The 12,897-nt window shown below is 39.4% G+C and overlaps 1 protein-coding gene and 1 non-coding gene across 3 annotated transcripts in view; one reads left to right on the top strand and one right to left on the bottom strand.

Moving 5' to 3' along the window:
* The window catches only part of TMEM185A (transmembrane protein 185A), a 44,224-nt gene that overhangs the window by 4,749 nt on the left and 26,578 nt on the right, over positions 1 to 12,897 (top strand). The window lies entirely within an intron of this gene.
* TRNAY-AUA lies at positions 3,750 to 3,821 on the bottom strand. The gene has a single exon. It is a non-coding gene; the product is annotated as a tRNA-Tyr (tRNA).

Raw genomic sequence — 12,897 nt, 5'->3', positions numbered from 1 at the left:
GTTATCTTTCAAAGAAGTTACTTAGGGAAAAGGTAAATATATACCTGTTGCATTGCTCATACCCCTTGTTACTCATCTGAAATTTTCCTTTGAAGCAAATCATCTAAGAAAATCTATCTCACTGCTTTATAATCATATGCAATTGTTTAACCAAAATAGTGCCACCTAGTTTGATCACATTTCCTATTCACCAAACTTAGCTCTGACTGACTTTTGGCCATTTCTAAAAATCCACTGTCAATGAAGATTTGGCACCATTGAGGGTATTCAAAAGAACAGACTGTGGGTTCTCAAGGCAAGTCCAGGAGGAAAGGTCCAAAGATGACTTGAGCAGTGAAGTGGGATTAATGCCCTGCCTCCCAGGGGGACTGTTTAAATGAGAACAGTCTCACTTGAATGCAGAATTTCTGGTTTCGAAAATATCATTCCCATTACTTGCTAATTACACACACATTTTTCTTGGGTACGAGTTCTTTGAAGAGCAGGATGGTGAGGGGCTCGATAAATGTGCAGATTGTTGGGTACAGAGAGATATGAGCTATTGGGAACTCTGTTATAGGGGAGAGACAGTGGATTGGAGCCATTTTAGATAGTTTCCTAGGACTTCGGAAGTAAAGCTTCCCCATATTGAGCTTGGGGTTTCCAATTGCGTTGCTAGATCATAGGTCATGCCTGTACAAGGAGACTAGAATTTAAGATGAAATCCCTGAACTCTGGAGATAGGCTCTTTATAACTGATGATTTGTACTTTGTCACCTATTACCTAATAGTGAGTAAAATGATTGCTAAATGAGCTTGTTACAGCTGGTTTCTTTGGCCATACTAGAGGTAAAATTCATCATTTACAGGCACTTTCTTATCCCCTTATCTTAATGAGTGGATATATGAGCAACCTAGTGTGGAGAGAGTGACCCCCACCCCACAACCACAAAGCTGGGAAACAGTTCCCACAGTCCTGGGCTCTATCTAGTCCTCCTCAAGAGTCATTTGCTTTTATTTGGCTTTTGTGTGTTGCCAGTAAATGACTAAAGTCTGTAAGGTTCTGCTCAGTGTAAGAGGTGCAGTTCCTTTAAAATGTTGGGAGAGTGTCAGCAGCTTGTCAATTGGAGCCATTCTCTGAAGTTACAGACAGGTGCTCACAGGGATGTGTCACCCAGAGCATGTATGTGTGCCTGCTTGAGGTAAAGCCAGCAGCTTTCACTGGAGAAAACTATGAGTCCAGTTGCATTCTTTTGACTTGTAGAAAACAAAATACTAGAACTGTATACTCACAGTGTCATCTCTTTACTTGGTATATTCCCTCCGTCCCTAAATCCTTTTCCCCTCGCTCCAAGGTGGAGAGAGGGGATTTGAGCCTTAAGCAGAGAGCTCCGTGTACATTTCAGAGAGGATACTAGCTTTGTAGTTTGACTCATGTGACTCTACTTAGTGATCTTGTATTGACATTACAGATTCAGATGAGAGTGTAGTAAATCCATTTTTACGGTGTAATTGGAAGAGTGAAATTGAGGAAGTGGTGGTTCGATGCCAGAATATCCACTGGAACCTCCATTTGCTGATTGGTGGAGAATTGAGCAGCCTGTTTTTATATTTGGATTCTGGTCTGAAAGTTTCTTGAAAAGTAACTCAGTTTAGGCTTTTTTTTAATTTTTAATGATTTTTTATTGTGGTGAAAGTCACAGGATATAAAACATACTGTTTTAAGCGTATTTATCTGTTCAGGTCAGTGGCATTAGCCTGTTTACATTGTTGTGCAACTGTCACCATCATCCATCTCCTGAATCTTTCACCTTCTGAAGTTTAGACTTTTTTAAAAAAGTAAACTTTCTTATCACTGTGTTACTGCTGTGTCATAATCTCTTCCTGCCAATCAGCTTTGAAATTTCCTATTTAATAGGCAGTCGTATTTTTCACTTGGGTTTAAATGTATTGGGATTGTTGAGATACTATTCTTTTTCTTCCCAGTTAAAAACATGTATAAATTCAACATTTTATCATTTCTGATGGTATTAATTTGTTTTATTTGATTGACTCTGGAGTTGTTTGTTTTTTCAAAGAGCCAGCTATTCATGTTACTTATTGATTTCATTTTGGTTCCACATTTCTGCTTCTACTTTTATTATTTCCATATTTTGGCTTTTTTGCTTTTTTCCCTTAAAATTCTTGGAGAGGAACTCAGTTCTCTGGTTTTCCTTTTGTCTCTTTTCTTTTTTGCTTTGATTTACACTTTTCGAGTGGATACATGTTCTTTGAGCTTTGCTTTGGCAGCTGCCTGGGCATATTGATGTTTCAGTTGTGTTTTAGTTGTATTTTAAATATTCTGTATTAATTCGGTTTCATCCTTGGTTTAGTCATTATCTAAGAAAGGAAACTAACATTTATTGACTATTACCTGCTTGGTGCCAAGCCCTGCAATGGTTCTTTCTATATATTTTTAAAAGAAATATTGTCAGATTAGTTCCATACTTTATGTTCGTGCTGTTAGGTTTTCATTATTTAGATTTTCCTTATTAGTCATTTGAATGCTTTTTGCTCTGAAATCTATCAAATTAATCTACTAGTAAATTGCTTCTCTTTTCCCTACTCAATCATGATAAACCTGTGTTGTCTCCTTTCTTGTATTTGGTTTGACTTTTGACATTGGTTGCAAGTGTGACTGTTGACTGCAACAGATTTAGATTTTATTTTTTAATCCAGTAAGTGATCTTTCTTATTTTAGGCCTGTGATAGCAGAATAATGACACCTGTCCCCCAAATATGCCCACATCCTAATCCCTGGAACTTCGAAACACATTCCATTACACAGTAAAGGGAAATTAAGGTAACAGCTGGAATTATGGTTGCTAATCAGCTGACCTGAAAATAGGGGAGATTATTCAGGATTTTCTGGCTGGGCCCATTATCCGAGGTCTTAAATGTAGAAGAGGGAGGCAGAAGAGGAAGTCAGAGTGAGTCAGTGTGGGGAGGAGTGCTGCAGCTTTGAAACTGGAGCTGGGAGTTACTAGCCAGGTCTGAAACAGCTTCTGTGTGCGCATGTGCTAAGTCGCTTCAGTCGTGTCTGACTCTGCAACCCTATGGGCTGTAGCCCATCAGGCTGCTCTGTCCATGGGATTCTCCAGGCAAAATACTAGAGTGGGTTGCCATGCCCTTTTCCAGGGGATCTTCTTGACCAGGAATCGAACCTGCATCTTTTATGTCTCCCACATTGGCAGGCAGGTTGTTTTCACTAGAGCCACCTGGGAAGCAGCCTCTTGAAGCTGGTAAGACAGGGAAACGTTCTCTCATAGAGCCTCCAGGAGGCTCAGAACCCTGGTGACACCTTGATTTTCATCCAGTGAGACCATTTCAGACTTTTGACATTCAAAACTGTAAAGATACTGTTTGTGCTTTTTAAGCCACTAAATTGGTGCTAATTTTGTATGGCTACAATAGAAAACCGATACCACAACACTTCATCCTCTTTAGATTTTTCTAACAACACTATTTGAAGAAGTTATATTTTGTTATTGTTTGTTATTATAAATTATTATTTGTCCTCTTGTAAGGTCACCTTGTTTCCTTTATATTTTTAATTTTTCATGTAATAGACCCAGAGCTCTTAATATCCCTTTGAAAAGTGAAAGTGAAGTCCCTCAGTTGTGTCCGACTCTTTGCAACCCCATGGACTGTAGCTCGCCAGGCTCCTCTGTCCATGCGATTTTCCAGGCAAGAGTACTGGAGTGGGTTGCCATTTCCTTCTCCAGAGGATCTTCCCAACCCAGGGATCGAACCTGGGTCTCCTGCATTATAGGCAGACGCTTTACCATCTGAGCCACCAGGGAAGTCTAATATCCCTTAAATTATGTCAAAAATTATTAAATACTTTTCCAACATTTTAATTTTCATTATTTCCACTACTCTTTCTTCTATTAAGTAATAGAACTCTTTTAGGGAAGATGATGTGTTTACTCTCCCTCACCTCATTTATTTTTTGGTTTATAGTCTGAAACTCCTTTGGAAAATTTTTGCCTCCACGTATTATCTAATTTACCTAAGAACCTTGTGTTTGTCATTGTCCTTGCATTTGTTAATGTTCTAATCCACTTTTTTCTTTTAAAAATCCTTTCTGTTTTCCAGTCCATTGTTTCTGGTGATGATATATGTAGCTGAGGGCGTTGGTTGACAAATTGGTTCTGATTTTCTAGATTGTGTGATATCCCCCTGTGCTATCAGAGAGAAAAAGTTCTCTCACCTGCTAACTTTGTGTTTCTGGTGATCACTCCATTTCTACTAGCTCTTGAATCCCCCTCAAACCCTTTTCTTTTCTGAAGTCTAGGAACATCATTCTTCTCTTGGCATCTTGCACTTGTAGCGCTCTCCCTGGGTGGCGGCTTGTAAAGGCCTCTCCTTGTTTCTGAGCATGAATAATGATAACTAACATATATTTAGTGCAGGAGTTATCAAACTGTTTTTCACAGACCCCCTTAGGGCCTTGAGAAACTTTCCAGGGATCTGCGAGGTCAGAACTATTTTCATAATAATATGAAGACATCTTTCGCTGGGTTGCCCTTTCACTCTGGTGAGTAAACTGCTGGCACCTGAGCACAAATCAAGCTGGTGCCAGGAAAAGTGAAAGTGAAAGTTGCTCAGTCGTGTCCAACTCTTTGTGACCCCATGGACTATAGTCCATGGAATTCTCTAGGCAAGAATACTGGAGTGGGTTGCCATTTCCTTCTCCAGTGGATCTTCCCGACCCTGGGATCGAACCCCAGTCTCCTGCATTGCAGGCAGATTCTTTACCATCTGAGCCACCAAGGAAGCCCTTCTGATAAAATAGGTTGTGATAACAACTAATGTGCTTTTTTTTGTTGCTATAATATAGTGAAATGTGTCAGCATTTAAAGATCTTCATTACTCAGTGCACTAATATTTTCTGGTTGACCTATATGGAGTTAAAATCATGCAAGGATAAAAGATTCATTCAAAGTGCAAGAGAGACCAGTGTATTTTAATATAGCAGACTATAAAAAGTTCACTGAAGGAATTCCCTTGTGGTTAGGACTCGGTGTTTCATTGCCAAGGGCACGGGTTCAGATCCTAGTCGGGGAACTAAGATCTTGTAAGCCTTGCAGCATGGTCAAGAAAAAAAGTTCATTGATGGTGTTTCAGACTCCACATCAAGGAACCACCACTTACTGAGTTTTGGTGTCCTATTGAAGAAAAATATCCACCATTGTCTCAAAGACCAATTAAAATACTAAATTTTTTTCTGATGACATATCTCTGTGACATCAGCTCTTCTTCACATGCTTGAACCCAGACAACGTCAACAGAATGAATGCAGACATAAATATTATAATCTAGGTATCTGCTATGAAGCCAAACATTTTATTTTTTTCTGATTTTTAAAAAAAATTTATTTGAAGGATAATTGCTTTACAGTATTGCATTGGTTTTTACCAAAGAGAAACATGAATCAACCATAGGCTTACCCATGTCCACTCCCACTTGAACATCCTTCCCACCTCCCTCCCCATCCCCCTGCTCTAGGTTGTTATCCAGCCCTGGTTGGAGTTCCCTGAGTCATACAGCAAATTCCCATTGGCTATCTATGTACATATGATAATATATGTTTCCATGTTACTCTCTCCATACCTCCCACTCTCCTTCCCCAACCCAGGTGTGTCCGTAAGTCTGTTCTCAATGTCTGTGTCTCCATAGCTGATCTGCAAATAGGTTCATCAATACCATCTTTCTAGATTCCATATATATGTGTTGCTGCTGCTGCTGCTGCTAAGTCGCTTCAGTCGTGTCTGACTCTGTGCCACCCCAAAGACGGCAGCCCACCAGGCTCCCCCGTCCCTGGGATTCTCCAGGCAAGAACACTGGAGTGGGTTGCCATTTCCTCCTCCAATGCATGAAAGTGAAAAGTGAAAGTGAAGTCGCTCAGTCGTGTCTGACTCTGTGCCACCCCAAAGACGGCAGCCCACCAGGCTCCCCCGTCCCTGGGATTCTCCAGGCAAGAACACTGGAGTGGGTTGCCATTTCTTCCTCCAATGCATGAAAGTGAAAAGTGAAAGTGAAGTCGCTCAGTCGTGTCCGACTCCTCGCGACCCCATGGACTGCAGCGCACCAGGCTCCTCCGTCCATGGGATTTTCCAGGCAAGAGTACTGGAGTGGGGTGCCATGGTATATGTTTTTCTCTTTCTGACTTACTTCATTCTGTATGATAGGCTCTAGATTCATCCACCTCATTAGGACTGACTCAAATGTGGTCCTTTTTATGGCTGAATAAATATTCCATTTTATATGTGTACAACAACTTCTTTATCCTTTCGTCTGTTGATGGACGTCTAGGTTGCTTCCATGTCCTAGCTATTGTAACTAGAGCTGCAGTGAACATTGGGTTACGCATGTCTTTTTCAGTTTTGGTTTCCTCAGGGTATATGCCCAGTAGTGGGATTGCTGGGTCATGGTGGTTTTATTCCTAGTTTTTTAAGGAATCTCCATACTATTCTCCATAGTGGCTGTATCTATTTGCATTTCCACCAATAGTGCAAGAGGGTTCCCTTTTCTCCACACCCTCTCCAGCATTTATTGTTTGTAGATTTTTTTATGATGGTCATTCTGACCAGTGTGAGGTAATGTCTCATTGTAGTTTTTACTTGCATTTCTCTAATAATGAGCAATGTTGAGCAGCATTTCATGTGTTTATTAGCCATCTGTATGTCTTCTTTGGAGAAATGTCTGTTTAGGTTTTTTTGCCCATTTTTTGGATTGGGTTTGTTTTTCCTGGTGTTGACTTGTATGAACTACTTATATATTTTAAAATTAATCCTTTGTTAGTTGTTTCATTTGCTATTATTTTTTCCCATTCTGAGGGTTGACTTTTCACCTTGTTTATAGTTTCCTTTGCTTTGCAAAAGCTTTTAAGTTTAATGAGGTCCCACTTGTTTATTTTTGTTTTATTTCCATTATTCTAGGAGGTGGGTCATAGAGGATCTTGTTGTGATTTATGTCATAGAGTTTTCTGCCTATGTTTCCTTTAGGAGTTTTATAGTTTCTGGTCTTACATTTAGGTCTTTAATTCATTTTGAGGTTATCTTTGTGGATGGTGTTAGGAAGGGTTATAATTTCATTCTTTTACATGTAGCTGTCCAGTTTTACCAGCACCACTTATTGAAGAGACTATCTTTGCTCCATTGTATATTCCTGCCTTCTTTGTCAAAACTAAGCTACCCATAGATGTGTGGGTTTATCTCTGGGCTATCTATCTTATTCCCTTGGTCTTGTTGTTCAGTTGCTCAGTCATAGCTGACTCTTTGCCACCCCGTAGACTGCAACATGCCAGGCTTCCCTGTCCTTCACCATCTCCCTGAGCTTGCTCAAATTCATGTCCATTGAGTCAGTGATGCCATCCAACCATCTCATGCTCTGTCATCGCCTTCTTCTCCTGCCTTCAATCTTTCCCAGCATCAGGGTCTTTTCCAATGAGTCAGCTCTTCACATCAGGTGGCCAAAGTATTGGAGCTTCAGCCTCAGTACTTCCAATGAATATTCAGGATTGATTTCCTTTGGATTGACTGGTTTGATCTCTTTGCAGGCTCAAGAGTCTTCTCCAACACCACAGTTCAAAAGCATCAATTCTTCAGCACTCATCCTTCTTTATGGTCCAACTCTAACATCCATACATAACTACTGGAAAAACCATAGATTTGACTATACAGATCATTGTCGGCAAAGTAATGTCTCTGCTTTTTAATATGCTGTCTAGGTTTGTCATAGCTTTTCTTCCAGGGCGCAAGTGTCTTTTAATTTCATGGCTGCAGTCACCATCTGCAGTGATTCTGGAGCCCAAGAAAATAGTCTGTCACTGTTTCCATTGTTTCCCCATCTATTTGCCATGAAGTACTGGGACTGGATGCCATAATCTTAATTTTGTAAATGTTGAATTTTAAGCCAACTTTTTCACTCTCCTCTTTCACTTTATCAAGAGGCTCTTTAGTTCTTCTTCATTTTCTGCCATAAGGGTGGTGTCATCTGCATATCTCAGGTTATTGATATTTCTCCCGGCAATCTTGATTCCAGCTTGTGCTTCACCCAGCCCAGCATTTCTCACAATGTACTCTGCATATAAGTTAAATAAGCAGGGTGACAGTATACATCCTTGACACACTCCTTTCCTAGTTTGGAACCAGTCCATTTTTCCATGTTTGGATGTAACTGTTGTTTCTTGACCTGCATACAGGTTTCTCAGGAGGCAAGTAAGGTGGTCTGGTATTCCCATCTATTTGAGAATTTTCCACAGTTTGTTGTGATCCACACAAAGGCTTTAGTTTAGTCAATAAAGCAGATGGGTTTTTTTGGAATTCTTTTGCTTTTTCTATGAGCCAACGGATGTTGGCAATTTGATCTCTGCTTCCTCTGCCTTTTCTAAATCCAGCTTGTATGTCTAGAAGTTCTCAGTTCACATACTGTTGAAGCCTAGGTTGGAGAATTTTGAGCGTTACCTTGTGAGCGTGTTAGATGAGTGCAATTGTGCAGTAGTTTGAACATTCTTTGGCATTGCCTTTCTTTGGGATTGGAATGAAACTGACTTTTTGCACTCCTGTGGCCACTGCTGAGTTTTCCAAATTTGCTGGCATATTGAGTGCAGCACTTTTCACAGCATCATCTTTTAGGGTTTGAAATAGCTCAGCTGGAATTCCATCACCTGCACTAGCTTTGTTAGTAGTGATGCTTCTCTAAGGCCCACTTGACTGTTGAAAGTTCTTGCATTTAATGTTGTCCCAGAGAACTCTGAGGCTATCCTCAATTCTTTTCATTTTTTTTCCATTATTCTGCTCTTCAGCAGTTGTTTCCATCATTCTATGTTCTAGCTCACTTATCCATTCTTCTGCTTCCATTAATGTATTGGTTCCTTCCAGAGTATTTTTAATTTCAATAATTGAGTTATTCATCACTGTTTGCTTAATCTTTATTTCTTCTATGTCCTTGGCAATTGTTTATTCATGTTGATCACTTCTTGCATTTTCTCCGTTCTATTTTCAAGGTTTTGGAATGTCTTTGCTATCATTATTCTGAATTCTTTTTCAGGTAGTTTGCCTATTTACTCTTTGTTTAGTTGGTCTTGTCTGTTTCTAGTTTGTTCCTTCATTTGCACCATACTTCTCCGCCTTTTCTTTTTTCTTTTTTTAATGTATTGTGTTTGAGATCTCCTTTTCTCAGATTTTGAGGTCGAATTCCTCCTTCCTCTTGGTTTCTGTCCTTGGTGGGTAAGGTTGATTCAGTGGTTTGTGTAGGCTTCTGTTGGGTGTGACTTATGCTTGTGCTCTGGTGGGAGAAGGTAAGTTTTGTTTTTTTTTCCTCTGGTGGTCAGGGCTGTATGAGGTGGTAATCCTGTTTGCTGGTGATTGGGTTTGTGTTTTTGTCTTGTTTGTTGTTTGGATGAGTCGTCCTGTATTGCATTCTGCCGGTAGTTGGGTACTGCCAGTTCTTGTATACAGGTGGAGGCCTTTGTGGGAGTTCTTACTAATTAATACTCCCTGGGTTAGAAGTTTTCTGGTAGTCTAGAGTCTTGTCAGTGCTCACACTCCAAAAGCTCAGGGCCTGATCTCTGGCCAGTGAACAGAGATTCCACAGGTGGTTTGTTATGGCATTAAAGGGGATTAAAACAAGAAACAAAATGCAAACCCCAGACAATTGGCAAATACAAAATCAGACAAATACTAACAAAAATAATGGAATATATATACACACACATATACAGATATAAACAAAACCAAAACAGTCCAAAAAAAAAAAGAAAAGAAAGTAGAAGAGATTGACCTGGTGAGCAAAGGAAAGTAAAAATGATATCCAACAGGTGAAAACAAAACTAATTAGAGCATAAGCTGGAAAACAAAGCCAAAGCAATATGCCAACTGGGGAATAAAGCAATGAAAGCAAAACAGACTGATAAACATGGTGAGAAAAAGAAAAGAAAGAAAGAATAGAAAAGCAAAGTTAGAGGTAGATAAAGGAGATTTGTATATATTAAAGAATAAATACGACAGGAAAAGAATTAGAAAAGGAACAAAAGAATATATGTAGAAAAATAATAAATTTTAAAAAATTAAAAAAGAAAAAAACCCTCAAAATCGTAAGAGACCATCATAGATGCAGATGTATTTAAAGGAAATAAAAGGTATGATTAGCAAAAATATTCTCAAAAGTGTAAATAGATTTAATAGTACTATTAAAATCAACAACTACAGCAACAGAGGGGAAAAAAAGGAAAAAAGAAAAAATCCAGAAGCAACTACAGAACAAGTAAAAATATAAGAATAATGTTTTTCTTTGATCTCAGTTGTCAATGTCTTTTACCTCGCTGTGAGTCACCGTCCACCCCAGGATGCCCTCCAGTACTGGGCTGGTCTCTTCACCTGTTGCAGGGGAAGCTCAGACTCTAATCTGGTCCTACTCCTGTGTGTTCTTGACTCGCATGTCCACATCTGCCTGTGCTAGTGTGTTTCTTTTGAGGGACTTCTCATTATGCTTTTATATATTCCATAGACACACAGTCAAGTCAGGCATTTTAAAAAATTGCAAAACCCTAAATATAGTCTTGAAAAAGTTTTCATTAAAATTATGTTGTTTATGTTAATATGTTTATTATTTTTAATTTTATGAAGTAATAAATATTTTGAATAATGTTTTAAAATCTGATATAGTAAATAGCAATAGCAAACATATAACCTATATAAACAAAGCTCTTTAGAGCCCTCAGTCACTTTTAAGAGTGTAAAAGATTCTTGATACAAAAAATTTTGAGAACCATCAATTTAATGCTTTACACAAAGCACTTTTCATATTAATTATATTATATTCACAGCCACCTTATGAGGTACATATTACCCTGGTTTTGTAGCAGAGAATGCTATGAAAGTATTAGTAATATTCTAAGAAAAGGCTGTATAGACACTCTAGTTAGAAACCTCTCCAAATTTGATTGTCCTCCCACTGTTGTTTATACTCTTGGAGGTTAGCTTCTGAGCTAAATTTTGTGGGTCCTTGTTGTTGTTATTCAGTCGCTCAGTCATGTCTGACTCTTTGCCACCTCATGGACTGCAGCATGCCAGGCTTCCCTGTCCTTCAGTATCTCCCAGAGCTTGCTCAAAGTCATGTCCATTGAGTCGGTGTTGCCATCCAACCATCTCATCCTCTGTTGTCCCCTTCTTCTCCTGCCTTCAATCGTTCCCAGCATCAGGGTCTTTTCCAAGGAGTCAGTTCTTCACATCATGTGGCCAAAGTATTGGAGCTTCAGCTTCAGTATCAGTCCTTACAAGGAGTATTCAGGGTTGATTTCCTTTACAATTGACTGGTTTGATCTCCTTGCAGTCCAAGGGACTCTCAAGAGTCTTCTCAAACACCACAGTTCAAAAGTATGAATTCTTCAGTGTTCAGCCTTCTTTATGGTCCAACTGTCACATCCATACATGACTACCTGAAAAACCATAGCTTTGATTATAATAGACCTTTATCAATAATGTCTCTGCTGTTTAATACACTTTTGAGGTTGGTCATAGCTTTCTTTCAAGGAGCAAGCATCTTTTAATTTCATATCTGTAGTCACTGTCTGCAGTGATTTTGCCATGAAGTGATGGGACCAGATGCTATGATACTAGTTTTTTGAATGTTGAGTTTTAAGCCAGCTTTTTCACTCTCCTTTTTCACCTTCATCAAGAGGCTCTTTTGTTCCTCTTTGCTTTATGCCATTGGGGTGGTGTCATCTGCATATCTGAGGTTATTGATATTTCTCCTGGCAATCTTGAATACACCTTGAGCTTCAACCAGACCGGCATTTCCCATGATGTACTCTGCATATAAGTTAAATAACCAGGGTGACAATATACAGCCTTGACATACTCCTTTCCCACTTTGGAACCAGTCCATTGATCCATGTCCAGATCTAACTGTTGCTTCTTGACCTGCATACAGGTTTCTCAGGAGGCAGGTAGGGTGGTTTGGTATTCCCATCTCTTTAAGAATTTTCCACAGTTTGTTGTGATCCACACAGTCAAAGGCTTTATCATAGTCAATGGAGCAGAAGTAGATGTTTTTCCGGAATTCTCTTGCTTTTTCTATGATCCAGCGAATATTGCCAATTTGATCTCTGGTTCCTCTGCCTTTTCTAAATCCAGCTTGTACGTCTGGAAGATCTCAGTTCACATACTGTCAAAGCCAAGGTTGGAGGATTTTGAGCATGACCTTGCTAGCGTGTGAAATGAGTGCAACTGTGCGGCATTTTGAATATTCTTTGGCATTCCATTCTTTGCGATTGGAATGAAAACTGACCTTTTCCAGTCCTGTGACCACTGCTGAGTTTTCCAAATTTGCTGGCATATTGAGTGCAGCACTTTCACAGCATCGTCTTTTGGGATTTGAAATAGCTCAGATTGAATTCCATCACCTCCACTAGCTTTGTTCATAGTGATGTTTCCTAAGGCCCTCTTGACTTTGCAGTCCAGGATGTCCGACTCTAGGTGAGTGATCACACCATTGTGGTTATCCGGGTCATTAAGATCTTTTTTGTATAGTTCTTCTATGTATTCTTGCCACCTCTTCTTAATCTCTTCTGCTTCTGTTAGACCCATACTGTTTCTGTCCTTTGTTGTGCCCATCTTTGCATGAAATGTTCCCTTGGTATCTCTAATTTTCTTGAAGAGCTGTCTAGTCTTTCCCATTCTATTATTTTCCTCTAGTTGTGGGTCATATCATCTTGAAATCTCCCCCCTTTTTTTCCAATTGAAATTTCTTATGTTGTTTCTCATAATACAAGAGTAGTGCATGTATGTATCAATCAGTTCAGTTCAGTTGCTCAGTCATGTCCAACTCTGTGTGACCCCATGGACTGTAGCACACCAGGCTTCCCTGTCC

The sequence above is a fragment of the Bubalus bubalis genome, chromosome X, assembly GCF_019923935.1.
Source record: "Bubalus bubalis isolate 160015118507 breed Murrah chromosome X, NDDB_SH_1, whole genome shotgun sequence".
Taxonomy (NCBI): Eukaryota; Metazoa; Chordata; class Mammalia; order Artiodactyla; family Bovidae; genus Bubalus; species Bubalus bubalis.
The sequence above is the reverse complement of the archived record's forward strand: the minus strand, read 5'-3'. Positions and strand labels throughout refer to the sequence as shown.